We start from the raw sequence: 20,017 nt of genomic DNA, 5'->3' as shown, positions 1-20,017 counted from the left end.
TGGTAAGGAAACTCTCCACACAATTACGAATACTAATGGGAGAATGCTTTGTAACCTAGCAGCAGCAACAGACACATTTATAATGAGCACACATTTCAAACACAAAAAAGAACATAAGGTAACATGGCTAATACCAGGATCAACGGAGGGTAATCAAATCGATCATATTTTGATTTCAAAAAAGTGGAGGAGAACAATTCAAGATGTCAGGTCGTATCGTGGTGCAAATGCAGATTCAGACCACTTCCTAGTAATAGGAAATATGGAAATGAAAATAATTAAAGACACAAAGAAATTCACGAAAAGAAAAAATTGGAACGTAAGGAAACTAGATTCGGATACTGTTCAGAAAGATTATTCTAAAGAGTTTGAGGCAAATTTAAAAGTTTCGAATCCTAATAACATAGAAGAAACGTGGAAAGTAATAAAAGGTCACATTTCGATAGCAGCAGAAAAAGTAATAGGATACAAAGAAATAAAAAGGCAAAAAGACTGGTATGACTACGGTGACCATATGTACTTATTTAAGTAGGACAGTACTTATTTTTAAATATTGTCCTAATGTACTTTAAAACCTTTCTAAGGACACGCGAATGTACTTATTTTTTCTAAAAAATGAATATTTTTATCGTTTACTACTTTTAAACAAATTTCTTTATATACTGTTCCAGGTATTGCAGCTTTTGGGTCTTGAGTTGTTTGTTACAGACTTGGTCTATGCTATCTTCAAGTACCTTCACCCACAGTTCAAATGCTTCCAACTTTTTAGTAGTCGACGCGTTAATTGACCATGCTTCTATCCCGTAAAGTAGAGTCGAGAAAATATAACACCTTGTCAGCCTAACTCTCAAGTCTTAATTATTTCAGTTCTCTTGCACAAGCTACCTTTTTCATTTTATTGAAGTTGGTTCTTGCCTTCTCTATTCGAACGTTGATTTCTTTGGAGTAATCGTTTGTGTGATTAATTATTGTGCCAAGATAGTTGTAGTTTTCAACTTGTTCTAAAGTTTTACCTTTAATTGTCAGGCTTTTATCATTATTTTGGGTTTTTGATAGCCTCATAAATTTAGTTTTCTTGATGTTTACTGATAATCCATATTGTTCTCCATACTCAACTATCTTGTTCATTAGCTTTTGGAGGTCTTGGAGGTTGTCCGCATATCTAATGTTGTTAATTGGCGTTCCACTTAGGTACCTTTATTCCTGCTGTTTCTCCCTCAAGAACTTTTTTCATAATTTCTTCAGAGTATGCATTTAATAATAGTAGTGACAATACACACCCCTGTCGCACTTCTCTTTTAATTTCGAACTCTTCTGATGTGTGTTCGTTAATGCGTATGCGTGCCTGCTGTTTATAATATAGATTTGTTATAATTCAAAAGTCATGGTATTGTAATTGTTTTGCTTTGAGGACGTCCATTAGCTCTTTGTGGCGGACTTTATCGAATTGTGGCCTTGTTGTAATCTATGAAACGGACGTACATATCCTGGTTCACATCCAAGCATCTCTGGATTAGTAGTGTAAATTCAAAGTGGGTTTCTTATGAATGATCTTTAGAAACATTTTAAGTGTGTGAAACATCAGGATTATGGTGCGGTGGTCGCACACAAAACTTCACTGCGCAAGTGAAACATTTTTACACAAAATGTGTAACCTACCTAGAAAACTGGAGTACAAATTTTCATTAATTTAAACTATTCAAAAGCATAGATCTAAAGCGGGCTCCACATTCTCGGCGAAGTTACTTCGCCAAAGTTGACCGAAGTTCGAAGTACCCTCTCTACACACTCGTTCTACTTCGCGAGGAAGTGCGATACCGACAAAGAGCGGTGCGATACCGACAAAGATCCCTTTGACCAGACCAACAGAGAATGGAAGTAGAACGAAGTGAGGCAAAGTTACACAAGGTGGCCGTCTACACTCTCGTACTTGTTGAACCTCGATCGACTTCGGCGAGAGTGTGGAGCTCGCATAAGAAGTGAAATAACATGAAACGATGTTTGTTATTCTCTCGAAGCTTTAAATTGTATATCAAGGCAACCATGTTAAACGAAGATCAACTCTTTGACGAACCGGGAATTTTGAAAGACGTGGCTACAAGTGAAAAAATTGCTGAGTGGAACAGAGAAGAAAAAAATAGTCAGGATCGATGGCTTAAAGTTTTTAAGTGTGTAGATCAATTCAAACTGAAAAACTTACAAATATTATGCGAATTTATTTTTTGTCTTCCGGGTACTAGTGCGGCTATCGAACATTTATTTTCTGTAATAAATAATTATTATTGGTCGTCGCAAAAGTCACAAATGTCCATATCCAGTCTCAAGGCAGCGATGCTGGTATACGCAAATTTTGATGAGACTTGTATGAAATGTTTCATTTACTTCAGTCGAAGCCGGACCTTCTTAAATTAATTTTAAGTTCATAAAAATATGAATGATGCAAAAAACCGGAAGAAGATGAGGCTATTCCAGGTCCCTCATCTAAAAACTCTTAATTACAGGTTTGTAACTTTTTCAAAGTTAATGTAATGTGTTATGTTTAGTTTAATTGACATCATTTTTTATGTCTAGCTACATAGTTTATTTATTTTTAATGCCAAAAAGTTATATTTGTCCAATAACAAGATACATTTTGCGTTTTTAACACAATTTTTTTTGTACTTATTTTTCTTTAAAAATATATGGTCACCGTAGGTATGACGACAACTGCGAAACAGCAACCAGGGAAAAAACCTAGCTCGAAAGAAATGGCTGAAGACAGGAAGAGAAGAAGATCTGGAAGAGTATAGGAGAAAAAAGAAAGACTCAAACAAATTCTGCACAAATAAGAAAAAGATATGGATTGATGAAGTTATAGAAGAGTTGGAAGTAAATAGCAAGAATAATGTAAAGCTTTACAAATATGTAAAATCACAAAACAAGAAGAAACCAACAGTTAAGATTGATGCCAAAATATGGGAGAAATACTGCGAAGAGTTATTTAAGGCGAGAGAAAGTTCTCTCGAATATACAGAAGAAACGGACTTTGATGATGAAATCGAAATCATGAAGCCGTCATATGAGGACTTTTTACGTGTGATAAGAAATCTAAAACAAAAGAGAGCAGCAGGTCCAGATGAAATCCCAAATGAGCTAATAAAAAGAGGCGGAGAAGAACTCCAACCGAAAATATACGACCTAATAATAAGGATTTGGGAAGAAGAAAGAATGCCCGAAGAATGGAAAGCTGAATGGAGGTTTCCGATTCTTAAAAAAGGGGACCCCACAAAATGTAACAACTATAGAGCAGTAACACTGTTAAACAGCTGCTACAAAATATTGACATCATTAATCAGACAAAAACTCTCAAAACACATTGAAACTAAAATAAGAGACTACCAGCACGGATTTAAAGAGGGAAGGTCAACAATAAGACGCAGTTCACATAATCACACAGTCAATTGAGAAATGTTACGAACATGATATCGACTAACACATCCTTTTCATAGATTTCAAGCAAGCTTTTGACAGCTTAACAAGACCCGACCTAATAGAAGATATGAAAAACTTAGAAATACCAATGAAACTTATAAAGCTTACGAAAATGACAATGAATGGATCGACTGCAGCAATAATTACGGATAACGGAGTCACCAAAAATATAGAAATAGCAATTGGAGTACGACAAGGCGACTCTCTATCAACGTCACTATTTAATGTCGCTATAGAAGGAACAATAAGAGCTACAGAAATAAAAGGTACGTCTATAACATCGACGTCGCAACTTGTGGCGTATGCTGACGACATATCATTAATTAGCAGAAACCTAAACAATTTAAAGGAATAATTTATGAAGTTATGCAAAGAAGCATCCAAAAGGGGTTTAGAAATAAATCAAAACAAAACAAAATACCTAATATGCTCAAGAAAAAACCAAGTTAATATAATAAGTTTAAATATTGGTGAATATGAATTTGAAAAGGTAGAACATTTTAAATATCTTGGAGTCTCAGTTAATGGAACTAATGATAGAAGTATCGAAATTAATGAAAGAATCCAGACAGGAAACAGAACCTACTGGAAATACAGTAACTTCCTCAAAGATAAGAAGCTTACTCAGAATACAAAACTGAAAATTTACAAAGCAGCAATTAGACCAGTAATCATATAATATGGTGCTGAAGTAATGTCTCTGACACAGAAAGAGGAAGAAAGATTGAGGATCCTACAAAGGAAAATAATTCGGAGGAGAGCTGGACCACTAAACTTAAATAATAATGAATTTAGAAAACTCATGGACCACGAAGTAAGAGAACTTCTGAAAGGAGAAGACATCGTCAGATTTATCAAGGCACAGAGACTCAGATGGATGAAATATATTATAGAAAGGAGGAATCCAGAAGCCGTTATCAAGAAAATTTCCAAATGGAGACCTGTATCAGTCAGACCACGAGGAAGACCCAAAACTAGATGGGAGAACCAGATAGTGGAGGACCTTAAGAAGATGGGAGTCAGAGAATAGGTAACCAGAAGCAAAAACAGGAACGAACGGAGGAAAATTGTAGAAGATGCCAAGTCACACAACCAATTGTAAAATCAAAATGTTAATGCGGATTGATTCACCGCGACAAATAAATCGGAAGGGCCCAAAGAGGGCGGCAATCACTCTGCTAGGAGTGTAGATGCCATGATGATGATGATGATATAACTTCGTCCCCATGGATATTTTTTTAATTTTCTATTACATCTCCCAAAATAAATTTTAATTTCAACTTTAAATATTTATATCCTCCTTCTTCACATTTCTATATATTTTCATCAATGACTCCTTTCTTTCACTAAAACTAATTCTCAGTGGCATTCGGACATTAACTATATTATCTAAACTACCCAACGCATATTAATTTCAACGTAACTAACTTATCCAGTCATTTTTCCCACTTCCCTCTCTTCTGAAATCATTTCACATTTTCAGAAATCGTTTGTGATCCTTCAGTATTAGAACACTTTACAATATCTTCTGTCTTTGATTATTCTGAATACCTAATCCTTTTTAAGAGCGACCAGAAAATGTACAATTTCTGGAAATTTTTTATCCAGAAAATACCGTTATGCAGGTCAAGACCGGAAAGTGAACGTTAGGGACCGGTAATAGCTATCTATATAACAAGGGAGGAAAGTGCTACTTTTCCTCCTGAGAATGATGTTTACTGTTCGACGCGTAGCGGAGGGCAGTAATCATTCGAGGGAGGAAATGGCACTTTACTCCCATGTTATACATATGATTTTTCCACCTTCCTCAAATTTCAAGTAATTTTTTCATTTTTAAATAATTTATTTATATAACCCACTGACTATGTAACTGCAATTGACCAAATTTATTAGAGTACTAAAACTAACAAGTAGATACAGTATAACTATCAGCTGTCAAACATAAGTCAAATTATTAATGTAAACATTGTTAAATCAGAATAACAATTTACTGTTTTTACCATTCTGCAAAATACAGAGTGCCCTATAAATAAACGTTAAAATGTATAGATACTTACGTAATAGATAATAGAATATTGTATAGGGCGTCAATAAGTTATTTCATCAATGACATACTATGACGTCACTTTTACTTTTCCTCCCTAGGGAGGAAAAAACTTTTTCTCCCTAGGGAGGAAAAGTACGATATTGCTACCTACAATCAGGTCAGGAAAAGTATACTTTCTGTAGAGGTAGGTGGAAATAGCTATTTGTATAACAAGGGAGGAAAGTGCTACGTTTCCTCTCGAGAATGAAGTTTACTACCCGACGCGTAGCGGAGGGCAGTAATAATTCAAGGGAGGAAAAGGCACTTTACTCCCATGATATACATATGGTTTTTCCACCTTCCTCAAATAACATGTCATTTTTTCATTTTTACTTAATTTATTTATATAACTAACCAACAAAATTTATTAGAACTAAAACTATCAAGTAGGTACAATATAACTGTCAACTGTCAAATATAAGTCAAATTATTAATATAAACATTGTTAAATCAGAATAACAATTTACTGTTTTTACCATTCTGAAAAATACAGGGTGCCCTATAAATAAACATTAAAATGTATAGATACTTACATAATAGATAATAGAATATTGTATAGGGCGTCAATAAGTTATTTCATCAATGACATACCATGACGTCACTTTTACTTTTCCTCCCTAGGGAGGAAAAGAACTTTAGGAGAACTATAGGAAAAGAACTTTCTCACCCTAGGGAGAAAAAGTACGACATTGCTACCTACAATCAGGTCAGGAAAAGTATACTTTCTGTAGAGGTAGGTGGAAATAGCTATTTGTATAACAAGGGAGGAAAGCGCTACTTTTCCTCCCGAGAATGAAGTTTACTGCTCGACGCGTAGCGGAGGGCAGTAATCATTCAAGGGGGGAAAAGGCACTTTACTCCCATGTTATACATATGGTTTTTCCACCTTCTTCAAATAACATGTCATTTTTTCATTTTTACTTAATTTATTTATGTAACTAACCAACAAAATTTATTAGAACTAAAACTAGCAAGTAAGTGCAATATAACTGTCAACTGTCAAATATAAGTCAAATTATTAATGTAAACATTGTTAAATGAGAATAACAATTTACTGTTTTTTATCATTCTGCAAAATCCATAGTGTTTTTAAATAAACGTTAAAATGTATAGATACTTACGTAATAGAAAATAGATATTGTACATCGCTTCAATAAGTTATATTTCATGAATGAAATACCATGACGTCACTTTTACTTTTTTCCTCCCTAGGGAGAATGAATTTAGAAATTCTTTCTAAATTCATATTATTGGACCCACCTCGTATAAAATTAACAAACTTGGATAACTGATGGTTGCATCTTAAGGTTTAGACCATGCACAGATTTTTATGAAGAATAACTTTTTTTCCTAAAATTATTAATAAAAGAGTTATTACATGTCTAATAAATAAAAATGATGTTCGGAATCGGTAATTTAGGAAAATTTCAGAATTTTTTTTTCAAGTAGAAGGCTGTTATTGCGTATTTGAATATGGTTTTTAATTACAAATAACTTTTCATAATAAAATTTTTTGATATTTTGAAATATAAAGGTAGTTTGCTCTTGAGCGAAATTCATATTTTTTGACATACCTCGTATACTGTTGACAAAATTTGATATCTGATGATTGCATCTTAGGTTTTATAGTATGCAGAGCACTTTATAAAGAATGACTTTTTTTCGTAAAATTGATATTAAAAAAATTTCCCATATGGTTCCAAGTTACGCAGACACCCTATATTAGTGTTTTTAGTAAATATATTTATTATATTTTTTGTGTCTTTGGATCTATCTTCCTCAGGAGTAAGATGAGTATTATTAAAACATTTTATTGTATATTTATTATACTTCACCTTGTCTGTTTGTTACCGTGAATTGTCATTAGGTACGTCCGAACCGATACAGACACAGTCCTCGTAGCGTATTTGGTATAGCATTCGGCTAGAGATCGAGAGGTCTTGAGTTCGAATCCGGAGCAATCCTATACTTTTTTTTTATTTTTTTTAAGCGGTAAGCACAAAATTAGTTTGGTGTTTAAAAAAATTAAAACAAACTGTTTAAAGTATATTTATTTTTAAGAAATAATATAATAAAAGTATAACTTCTTACGTGCGTACAAAGCACACACATTCTTTTTTTTTTATTATATTACAGTTTAACACTTTTGTAATTTTTTATTTATTATTAATAATACGACAATTAAAATAAACGTAATTTTAATGTTAATGTCCTTTATTCATATTATTTATATCATTATATCTATGTTTATTTAGAAGTTTATTTCATGAACCTTGGTTATTTCATAAAAATTTTGCTTATTTTTGCGACATTTTTTGCTTATATAATAGTATGGTATCGTTAGACCCAAACCCAGACATCCAAAGTGAAAGTTATCCTCCAACACCAAATTGTTCTATATGGTCCACATAATGTTCAGAAAAAAGTCACACCATTTTGAGCGTCGGGTTTGGGGGGAGAGGGGGGAGAAATCTGCAAATTCGTAGTTTTTTACGTCTTTCGTCAATATTTCTAAAACTAAGCGGTTTAGCATGAACAACCCTCTACACAAAATTGTTCTTCATTAAATTTGAAATAAAAAAGGCTCTACGCATAACCCTTCTAAAATGAAGGGTTCCAAAGTTACGGAGGTAGTATAGTATAATTTATCCAAAAAGAGGCCTAACCCAGACATCCAAAGTAAAAGTTTTCCTTCAACACCAAATTGTTCTATATGGTCCACATATTGTTCAGTAAAAAGTTACACCATTTTGAGCGTCCGGTTTGGGGGGGAGATGGGGGAGAAATCGGTAAATTAGTAGTTTTTTTACGTTTTTCGTCAATATTTCTAAAACTATGCTTTAGCGTAATGAATGTTATATAGAAAAATGTTCTACATAAAATTTAAAACAAAAAAGGTTCTATACATAATTGTTATAAAATCAATGGTTCCAGAGTTACGGAGGGTGAAAAGTGGAGGTTTTCGATCCTTTTTATATTTACCGATTTCTCCCCCCTCTCCCCCCAACCCGACGCTCAAAATGGTGTGACTTTTTTCTGAACATTATGTGGACCAAATAGAACAATTTGGTGTTGGAGGATAACTTTCACTTTGGATGTCGGGGTTTTTGGTATAGTTATATCATAAATATTGCCCAAAAAGTATCGAAAACCTCGACTTTTCACCCTCCGTAACTCTGAAACCGTTGAATTTATAACAATTATGTATAGAATATTTTTTGTTTTAAATTTCATGTAGAACATTTTTACGCTAAAGCATAGTTTTAGAAATATTGACGAAAAACTTAAAAAAACTACTAATTTACCGGCTTCTCTCCGATCTCCCTCCCAAACGGGACGCTCAAAATGTTGTAACTTTTTACTGAACAATATGTGGACCATATAGAACATTTTGGTGTTGGAGGAAAACTTTTACTTTGGATGTTTGGGTTAGGCCTTTTTTTTAGACCAGTTATACTATTCTACCTCCGTAACTTTGGAACCATTCATTTTAGAAAGATTATGCCTATGACCTTTTTTATTTCAAATTTAATGTAGAACAATTTTGTATAGAGGGTTGTTCATGCTAAACCGCATAGTTTTAGAAATATTGGCGAAAAACTTAAAAAACTACGAATTTACCGATTTCTCCCCCCTCGCCCCCCCAAACCCGACGCTCAAAATGGTGTGAATTTTTACTGGACATTGTGTGGACCATATAGAACAATTTGGTGTTGAAAGATAACTTTCACTTTGGATGTCTGGGTTTTGCCATCTTTTGGATCAACTATACTATACTATAGGTGCTTATTTTGACCTTTCTGTCATGCTTATAATCCGGACTTTAATTATAACATAAAACTCCAGGCGACGAGTTCCACCCAGGGCACCAGGTATCTTGGAGTCCATCGCCGAGATAAAATTCGTGTTCAACGACCTCCAAAACTCCGGGTATAAAAATTGAACTCATTTCCGTTAGTATTTCCTAAGTTATAAATTTTTCATTTTCCATCTCTTCGAGATGCACTTTGAATGCGTTTTTCATATGGAAATTTTTACCTGCCGGAGATCAATTTAGTTCACAAACTTTCCTGACACTCTCCTGTATCGAATGCAAAAAGTTGCATGACGATTCATCTTACTGCACAAAATTTCTAGGTTTTGGGCTTTTTAGTGCTTCGTTGTTGCGCCTAATATATATGTGTAGTACCTATTGAATTAATACCTTGTAATCAATACACGTGATTCAAACTCAAATGCGCATTACCTCAGGCGGTTTTAAACCTGTCAAATGATAAATATACAATACAGAAATAAAATCAAAAATCACTATGACATCTTTTATTTATATCTACTTTTTTAACACGTCGAGTCATATTGCCATTACATCAAAAATAATGTTCATTAAGAATAATAGAGTGTGTGTACGCTTAGAGCAAAAATTACATTGTCCTTCTTCCCTTACAAAGTCAATTAAGTGTATGCCCCTCATTCGAATTATTTGAGTTTGGTAAACACCGAAGATATAAATATAGCCTTAGTCCACGTGCGTAACTATTGATTTTTTCAGAGGATTCGATAATGTATTTCTTATTTATTATATGAGTGATACACAAATAATATTGAAGATAAATAATGAGTGATACAAAAAGTAAATAAGTAAAAACAAAAGCAGATAATTACAACATTAGGACGATTTCAAATATCATCGAAATTATTTTGCCCAAGAACTACCTACTATAAGAAATTAACGAAACACCTTAAAAATGTCCCTAATTGCCTAAATATGTTTTCGGATTTAATTGATTATTTTAACTTTATTTTGATTTTGATTTATTATGTTATAGCCTTATTCTTTAACAATGTCGCTGTGATAATATTGTTGTCAGACAGGTAAATTGTCATTTTGTACCAGGTGTACCACTCAAACTGTTTTTTTTTTCTCAAAGTTCACCACACCTTGTGTAGCTCCTAGAATAGCATTAGAAATATTCTAGCATTTATAAAATACTGAAATTAAAACCAACTATATTATAGCCTCAGGTTTTCTTAACACTGTTTTTTTATTCAATCGTTTATGTTGGATAATAATAAAAAAATATGAAAAAAAATTAAGAATATAAAAAAAATCAACTGAAAAGCAAAAAATAAAAAAAAATTAAAATATCTAACACATTCGTCAAAGAAAAGCGTGGCGTATCTTCATCGAATAAACGGTTTTCGCCCCACGCTTTTCTTCAACGAACGTGTTAGATTTTTTCAATTTTTTTTTATTTTTTGCTTTTTAATTGATTGTTTTTTATAATATTTTTAATTTTCGTCACTCGTAACTAAAGAAAAGCGTTTCTTAACAATTTTTTTTCATATATTTTTTATTTTTTACTTTTTAGTATTACACTTTTACATATGACGAAAAATAGTAGGAATCGGCAAAAAATTTGAAACTTTATTGTATATTTACGAAGCATAACGTAAACAATAACGAAAAAAGTGAATGTATGACATGTATGTATAGTTCGTATAATTAGCTACAATCTGTAGCCAATTCAAGTAATATTCAGATTATCCAGAGATTCCATCGTTGATGCTCCTTGGTATATCCGAAATGTCGACCTCCACAAGGATCTTGAGATGGAAGATGTAGACAAAGTTATCAAGAAGATGGCAGGTAGTCACGAACAACGGCTCCATAGTCATGTAAACATCGAGGCCATCCAGCTCCTCGATAATACTGGGCTAGAAAGAAGACTCAAACGAAGAAAACCATTTGAGTTAGTGTAAAGTGTTAGTGTAAAAGCATAGTGTTGTATTGTGTGTTAGTTTTAGTTTTAAAATTTCATACTTGTTAAAAAAAATAAGAGGACACCATAGGGTTAAGATCTTAGATTATGTATCATGTAGTAATATAAGTTAAAGAAGAACTGATAATTGGTCAACTGATGACCAGATTTCAGTAGTCTAAACACAGCTTGGGTTTAATAAAAAAAAAAAAAAAATATATATTTTTTATTTTTTACTTTTTAGTCTTACACATTTCAAACATTAAAATATATCGTCATGTTTCTTAAAATATGTATAAAACATATGATGTACTAACATGAAAAGTAGTTGGCATCGGCAAAAAATTTGAAACTTTATTGTTTATTTATGAAGCATAACGTAAACAATTGACGTAAAAAGTGAAATTATGTATAGTTCATATCATTAGCTACAACACGTAAAAGTTTCAAGTTGTTACATTGTAAAAAACAAACGAATTTAAGCATATTCCATTAAAATCCTTTTTTTTTATTTAAACAACTAATAAACATAAAAAAATTATTGATTATTCGTGTATTGTTCCCGCGAATGCATATGTCTGCAAAATTTTCATTCATTTGCATTGGAGAAAAGGCATTCAAATTAACGCCTAAGATTTGACGCAAACTATTGAACTATGTAAATAAAAGCGTTTAAAATTTGAGTACTTTAACAGCTAGTTGTAATGAAAAACATGTGTTTCGTTAATACAGGGTGTGCGATAAACTTTAAACGGTAATTCTGCATGAAAAAGAAATAACAGTTTGCTTTATAAATGTATGTCGGCAAATGCTTCGTTTCCGAGATACGGGGTGTTGAAATTTTTCTTACAAACTGACGATAATTTTTTGTACATCTTATCCACGCCAAGCAATTTATTGGACAAATCACTAAAGACCATTAAAGACAGAAATTTTTTTTACAGTCATTTTGATACACCTGCACAACAAAATAAGATTCAGTACTTCGCTGCATGAACACAACATTAATAAAAAATATGAAAAAAAATATTTTTAAGAAACGCTTTTCTTTAGTTACGAGTGGCTAAAATTAAAAATATTATAAAAAAATCAACAAAAGAGCAAAAAATAAAAAATAATAAATAAATCTAACTCATTCATCAAAGAAAAGCGTGGCGCGTCTTCATCGAATAAACGGTTTTCGTCCCACGCTTTTCTTTAACGAATGTGTTAGATTTTTTGAATTTTTTTTATTTTTTGCTTTTTAGTTGATTTTTTTTTTTATAATATTTTTATTTTTAGTCACTCGTAACTAAAGAAAAGCGTTTCTTAAAATTTTTTTTTCATATTTTTTTTATTTTTTACTTTTTAGTATTACACTTTTACATATGACGAAAAATAGTAGGAATCGGCAAAAAATTTGAAACTGTATTGTATATTTACGAAGCATAACGTAAACAATAACGAAAAAAGTGAATGTATGACATGTATGTATAGTTCGTATAATTAGCTACAATCTGTAAAGTTTCAAGTTTTTTCATTGTAAAAAACAAGAGAAAAGCACTTTCCGTTAAAATCGTTTTTTTATTTAAACAATTAATAAACATAAAAAAAATTATTGACTATTCGTGTATTGTTCCCACGAATGCATATGTCTGCAAAATTTTTAGTCATGTGCATTGAAGAAAAGGCAGTCAAATTAACGTCCGAAGATTTTACCCAAATAATTGAACTAAAGAAAAGCGTTTAATTAATTAATACGCCAATACGAGTTCTAATGTTAATTGTAGCACAAAACGTCTCTACCGGTGGTTTTTCTAAGACTACGATAAAAACACGAATTTTTTGAATTCGAGTTTTGGTTGAAGTTTTGTTTCGTATCGTATTGAAATTTAACACGAATAAGCGCCGATTTTTATATAAACAAATATATGAGCGTTCAAAAGAAACTTTATTGTTTATTTATAAAGCATAACGTAAACAATTAACGTAAAAAGTGAAATTATGTATAGTTCATATCATTAGCTACAATGCGTAAAAGTTTCAAGTTTCTACATTGTAAAAAACAAGAGAATTTAATCATTTTCCATTAAAATCGGTTCTTTTTATTAAACAATTAATAAACATAATTTTTTTTATTGACTATTCATGTATTGTTCCCGCGAATGTAAATGTCTGCAAATTTTCATTCATTTGCGTTGAAGAAAAGGCAGTCAAATTAAGGTCTAAAGATTTGACGCAAACTATTGAACTAAAAAAAGCGTTTAATAAAAATATTCGCACGAAGGTAACGGTGGTTTTTAAGAAAAGATATTAGCACCTCTTAAGTAATTGATTATTCCTATATATTCTACTTCTTCTTATTTGTCTTTATAAGCAATTCCGCTTGTTCATTGGCGGATTGATACTTTTATGGAAGGTTGTCGTTTCAACTCTGAGGCGGTCGTCCGATATTTCTGCAGATTGGTGATTTATCTCTTGTTATTGTCTCCATCCGGGTCTACTCCATTCTGCTTATGTGAATATTTCTTTTTTTCATTTACTGTACATTTGTTTATACACTGTACGTTTCATTCAGTGGCGTAGCTAGCACCACAGGGGCCCCATGCCCCATATCAAAGTTTGTCGTGGGACCCTTTACCACGACTGATATGGGATAGCAGAGGCGTGCGGTCCATGGAAGCGGGGGAAGCACCGCTTCCCTATTATATACTTCGATATAACAAAATATATTATTAACTAATATTTAATTATCAAAAATTTTCCCCAATCGCAGTAATCTACATATTATTACATAAGCAATAGGCATTGAAAAATATTAAAAATTAATCGCATAGGAAGGAACTCAATATGCGCTATGCACACAATTCAACTATTCGGTCCACCTCTGACAGAAGCGCATCTCAAAATCGCCGCTTGTCATGCAGTTGTCCCGTATAAAAATTGGTCAGGGTTCAATGACCGCACCCACTAGTCGCGCGAATTTTGGTACCCTGCAGAAGCGATTGTTCGATCGCCTTCCAAGATTGGGATGCTCTGACTGTTACTGCTTCTAAGGGATGCTTAGTCTGCTTAGGTACATACATTCGCTTAACGAATATTTCGATTTAAATTTTTTGCAGAGATTTTTCCTTTTACTGATCTTTTATTTGACATTTTACAGATGAAGTCAATTGACATTGCATTTTGTATAAGACAAATTGATGACTTTATTAATACGATAATTAAAAAACGAGAGCAGTTTAAAAATATTTGGGATAAAACTGAAAATATGGGGCTTGAAGGTGAAAGAAAAAGAATGAAGATTGATAATGTCGACAACAGAGAGACCTTTTGATAACATTCTACAAAAAATGAATTTTCGCTTTCAAAATTTTAACGAATTAAAATTTGTAGAATTATATAATATATTCTTATTTAATATTTCTAATTATAATTCATCAAAATTTCCCACAGAGGAATTTATTTCACTACGATTAAATAATGAAAATATTTTGATATGCCAGCTTTGCATTATAAGTTAAGTGTTGTTTATGAAACAACTCACATTAGTGATAAAGATATACTCAGAAATCTGGGTATTTCTTATAACTACTGGTTTAAAAAAGTCCCTGTGTGAAGTGTCCAATTTGTGTGAATTACTACAAACTACCCCAGTCACAAGTGCATCAATTGAACGAAGTTTTTCAGTATTAAAATGCATTAAAAGTTTTACAAGAAATTCAACAAGCGAAGGCAGACTTTACAAGTCCATTGAAAAAGACCGAATTCAACAATTATCAGAAGTTGATAGGAGAATAGAGCTCAAGTATAAATAAGTGTCATGTGTCATATTGTTGAAAGTTGTGTGTTGTGGAAAATGCCTTGGAATTAAAAAAAAAACATTTAAAGAGATCTCTTCTTTAGAAAACGAAGCCCGGAGCGAGGACTTTAGGCCCGAGCAAGCAATACAGATCAATGATAGGTCACTATAGTCACTAGAAATAGCGGCAATAGAGTACCTCAGGCATTGATCGGGCTAGGATTTAGTTTGTGACTCCTTGTACCCAGGACGTCTCACATAAGCACTTTGCTGATAGAGAGTGTTGCCCCTATAGCGCATCAGAGTGTTATCAGGTGGGAAGTGGCTCGACCCTCAACCCTTAAGAAAATATCTTTATATCCTTATTGAATCGCTTCCCCTTTAGAAAAAGTCACCGCACGCCACTGTGGGATAGTGCTAAAGAGATGTTCAGAAAAAGAAGCAAAAACGCTTGTATAGAATAGAATAGAAATATGCTTTATTGTCACTGAAAATTTTACAATTTTATGGACAAAGCTTACACAGAGTCAAAAAATAAAACAATAACAAATACAGTTTACTGAGATTACATAAATCGTCAATATTATTAAAATAAAAGATAATGAAATAAAACAAAACAATATATTGCAAAATTTCAATAAATTGGAAATTACATAGTACCACATTAAGTCCTATTAAGTTCTAAGTAAAACACCCAAATATAGATAATAATAATAAACCCAATAAACTCTAATAAACAGAAAAATCGTAGAAAAATAAGTCGAAAAATAGATTTGAATTGTTGAGAGTGATTGTTTGCAAACGTTCAGTTTTTTCAATCCAAGGTTGAATGGACATTGAAAATGAGCTTAAACAAAGAAGCTCTTTTCTTATGGTATAACGTCAGCCGCCAAATAGATATATATATATATATATAATTATATATAACATTATATATAACACATTAACAAAAATAAAAAAACTTTAAATTACAAAACAGACACTGGACAGTTAAGTAACATATATTGTAATATATTGAATAAAATTTACAGTAATCATTAAGTTAACACTCGCCTTAATAAACAACTAACCTTAATAATTAAAGTAATAGTATTCCTCTAATTGTTCTTTTGTTGTTATTTTTTGCGTTTGAGTCATTTTATGTGTTTTGTCTTATTACTGTAACGAACGTGCTTCAGACCTTTTCTTATATTAAGTTTAAGATGCATTTTAATATATGACAGTAACAATTTTTATTTTAATGTCAATGTTATTTATTTGTGAAATCTTTTAACTTTCTGTAAGTATTTTAAAATCTAGTTTGTACGTCTTTGTAAGTTGTTAAAATTGTTGTTACAGTATACTCCTGAAGAAGCCATCAAAAAAATGTGCGAAATATTGAGTTTTTAGAAAAAATAAAGATTTTTTATTATAGACCACATACCTGATATTTCCTACAGATTTATTTATTGTTTTTGGTCGAAATAATCACTTTGAATATATATATATATATATATATATATATATATATATATATATATATATATATATATATATATATTGTTATATTTCTATTTGATATGAAAATTAAAATTAGATAATTATAAACAGAATTCAATTTAATATAAAATATTTTCAATTTTCTCAACCACGGGCATATAAATTTAGAACAACCTGTATACAACAAATTGTTATGTTTAATTTTAAGAAGTGATTAAATAAGACTCAAGTGAAATCGTTAATAGGTCATTATCGTTGTTCGCGGAAGGATCGGTCATTAGCCGATGCTAAATAAGACTAAGTGGAACTAAAGAATAGGTCATTAAAATTTGTATATAGTAGAAAGTAATTTTAGAATGGGAATTAACTATTTTCTTTGAAATCCATTAAGCATATTTAGAAAGTTTAAAATTTGGTTTTGAGGAATACTGCGAATGAGAGTTGGTGGTGGAAGTTTGATTTGTGAATCTGGAAGGGATATTTAGAAAGTAGGGGAATGAATGACAAATAGAGATCAGAATGTTTTGAGCTGTCGAGAAGTGAAGTCGAGTAGTAGACGGTAGTGTACGGAGAGTGAGAAAGCCGGTGTAGTTCCGTGAGTGTGGAGTATCTATCGTAGAACGAGAGGTAGGCCAGGTTGAGAGTAAAAGAACCTCCTTGAGCCAAGAGTTCCCGGTAGCTGATTGCAGTTTTGAAAAAGGTAGAACACAGCATCACGACAGAAGCAGGAAACGAGAGCTATACGAGCTAGTTTCAGAGGAAAACATTACTGGAAGCCAGGACGAGGTTTTGATTGCAGCCAAGGATAGCAGGAAACGGGTCTTGTGTGAAGACATTCTCAGTGAACCAGAAAAAGGTCAGTCTCATTTGTTTGGACATGAATGTATGGGTTTTTCGTAGTAAATACCACATTTAAAATTGAAAAAACATAATCAATAATATCAGAAAAGCTTCATCAAACTTAAATAGAATTGTTGCTGATAAATCATAATAGTTAAATGTTAATAAAAACTTTCAATTGGAAATCAAAAGGAAATAAGATTCCCATGTGTAAATGTTATGTTTAAGAATAATAAGATATAGCAAATATTAAGCAGTGATTGCCATTTAAATAAAATAAACAATATTTTGATTACAATTGTAACCCATATGTGTTATTATTTTACTCTTTTCTTTCCTATCCCGATTAGGAACCATTAAGAAATACTTAGAAGCCACGTATGTAAGTAATTAATTTTATAAAAAGCCCTGAGATTGAAAACATATTGATATGTGATCTGGTAAATTAATTAGATTATTATTAATGCATTGATTAAATTAAATGACATATAAAAATATTATCTCATATCAATAATCAAGATCACAACAACTGTCGTCCAACGTGGAGGGCATTGTAAAGTATTTCTAGTGGCAAATTTGAAGGATAGAAAGAGTAAAGCCGGTATTTGAAAATTTATATGCCTGTGGTAAAAAGTGAGATACTTACATTTGATAACATAAAATTTTAGATCTCTTTAGGTACAAATTTTACATAACTGATTTAATATTTTATTTTTACGATATTACATTTGATATATTTATTGACAATTTATAATATTTGGGTGAGAAAAAGTCGTCTTGGTAACATACTAGTAAAATTTCATATTTGGCGGGGACAGTACTTCTTGAAAACAAATGTCTGTGACAAGAAGCCAAAGCAAAGACAACAAAAAACAAAAAGAACATTCAAATCAAGAGAATAATTCAGACCAAGAAGATATTTTAGACACGACAATCATGGCATCAGAACAGCAAGAATTATCAGGAATAGATAAATTATTACAAATGATGCAACTCCAGTCACAAAGAATAGAACAGAAAATGGATGAAACACAACAAAAAATGGATAAAAATCAGGAGGAAACAAAACAAGCAATGGAGAAAAATCAGGAAGAAACATCAAAGAAAATGGATAAAGTGGATCAAAAAATGGATGAAACACAACAAAAAATGGATGAAACACAACAAAAAATAGATGAAACACAACAAAAATTGGATCAAAAAATGGATTAGACACAACAGAAAATGGATGAAACAAAAAGAATAATGCAAGAAAATCTGAAGGAAACAAAACAAGCCATAGAAGAGAACAACAAGAAAATGGAGGAACGCATAGAAAAGTATGAAATGAAAATTAAGGATCACATGAAAGAACAAGAAATGAAAATTCAAAATAAAATAAAGGAGATAACGAATTGCCAGAAAAAAGAAATGGAAAGTTTGGAAAACAAGTTGCAAAACGCTATTCAAGCAGACATAGAAGAAGTGGAAAGAAAGATTGCGGAAATCAATACTCAACAAAATGTCGGAGAAAGAAGAGAAATGGTTATACATAGCACAGATGACGTGAAGATAAGGTTTGGCGGGGATGTAAGAAGATTACACCCAGTGCCGTTCATAAATAGCCTGAAAAAGAAAATACAGCACATCGGAAATTTCGAAACAGCAAAAGAAACTATCAGAAACCATCTAAAATATGAAGCAAGCCTATGGTTCGATTGCAAAGAAGAAGAATTTGACAGTTGGCAACAATTTGAACAAAAATTTTTGAATTATTTCTGGGGAAAAGTCCAACAATTGGAAATTAACAAGGAATTGCAAAATGGGAAATACAATGATAGGATGGGTATATCAGAAAGGACATATGCATTACAAATTTACTATAACGCAAAACATCTACAATATAATTACTCATCGGAACAATTAGTCGAACTGATTGCAAGACATTTCGAAGAAACGCTGGAAGACCATATCACATTGCAAAACTACAAAGACATAGATAGTTTATGCCAATTCCTACAAATAAGAGAATCACGTTTAAGAGAAAGAAAATCAAGAAGGTCGCGAGAAGATTACAGGCTCCGAGAAACACAGGATTACAGAGATAGAAATCAAAATAGGAGGGACTATACAAGACGAGAATTTAATCCCAGAAGGGAAAACGAAAATAGAGACAACGGAAGAGGAAATTATGAACAAAGAAATAGGCAATGGAATGAGGACAGAAATCGCGAATACCAGAATAGAAACACCACACTCGCAAATCAAGAAAACAGAAATAATGGTAGACAAAATGAACAGGGATATCGAGAAAACCGAAACAGATCCGACAGACCAAGAGAAAATAGAAGAGAAGTAAATAATACCCAGACAGATGAATATGACGGAGAGAGACATTATGACGAAAATATAAACTACGATGAGCAACCGGCGTTTTTTCACGACGGCGCTCACTAAAAACCAAAAATCAAACAGGAATCTTTTGTAACCCCAAGGAGTTTATTAAATTGGCAAGAAACAACGAAAAGAAAAATGGAGTTAATTTAAAATTTGTGGATGGATTTATCAACGAGAAACCAATTAAAATTATGATAGACACTGGATCTGAAATAACATTGGTCA

General features: G+C 32.0%; 1 protein-coding gene across 1 annotated transcript in view; it reads left to right on the top strand.

Annotated features, from left to right (window-relative positions):
- Positions 1-17,110, top strand: part of LOC126879774 (cilia- and flagella-associated protein 251-like) — a 188,246-nt gene extending 171,136 nt beyond the window's left edge. The window contains exon 2 of the mRNA XM_050643024.1: positions 16,895-17,110. The gene's annotated coding sequence lies outside the window, so the exon portion shown is untranslated. The remainder of the gene's footprint in view (positions 1-16,894) is intronic.
- Positions 17,111-20,017: the final 2,907 nt, after the last annotated feature.

The sequence above is a fragment of the Diabrotica virgifera genome, chromosome 2 (genome assembly GCF_917563875.1).
Source record: "Diabrotica virgifera virgifera chromosome 2, PGI_DIABVI_V3a".
Classification (NCBI taxonomy): domain Eukaryota; kingdom Metazoa; phylum Arthropoda; class Insecta; order Coleoptera; family Chrysomelidae; genus Diabrotica; species Diabrotica virgifera.
Note: the sequence above shows the minus strand (reverse complement) of the source record. Positions and strands in the feature narration are given on the sequence as shown.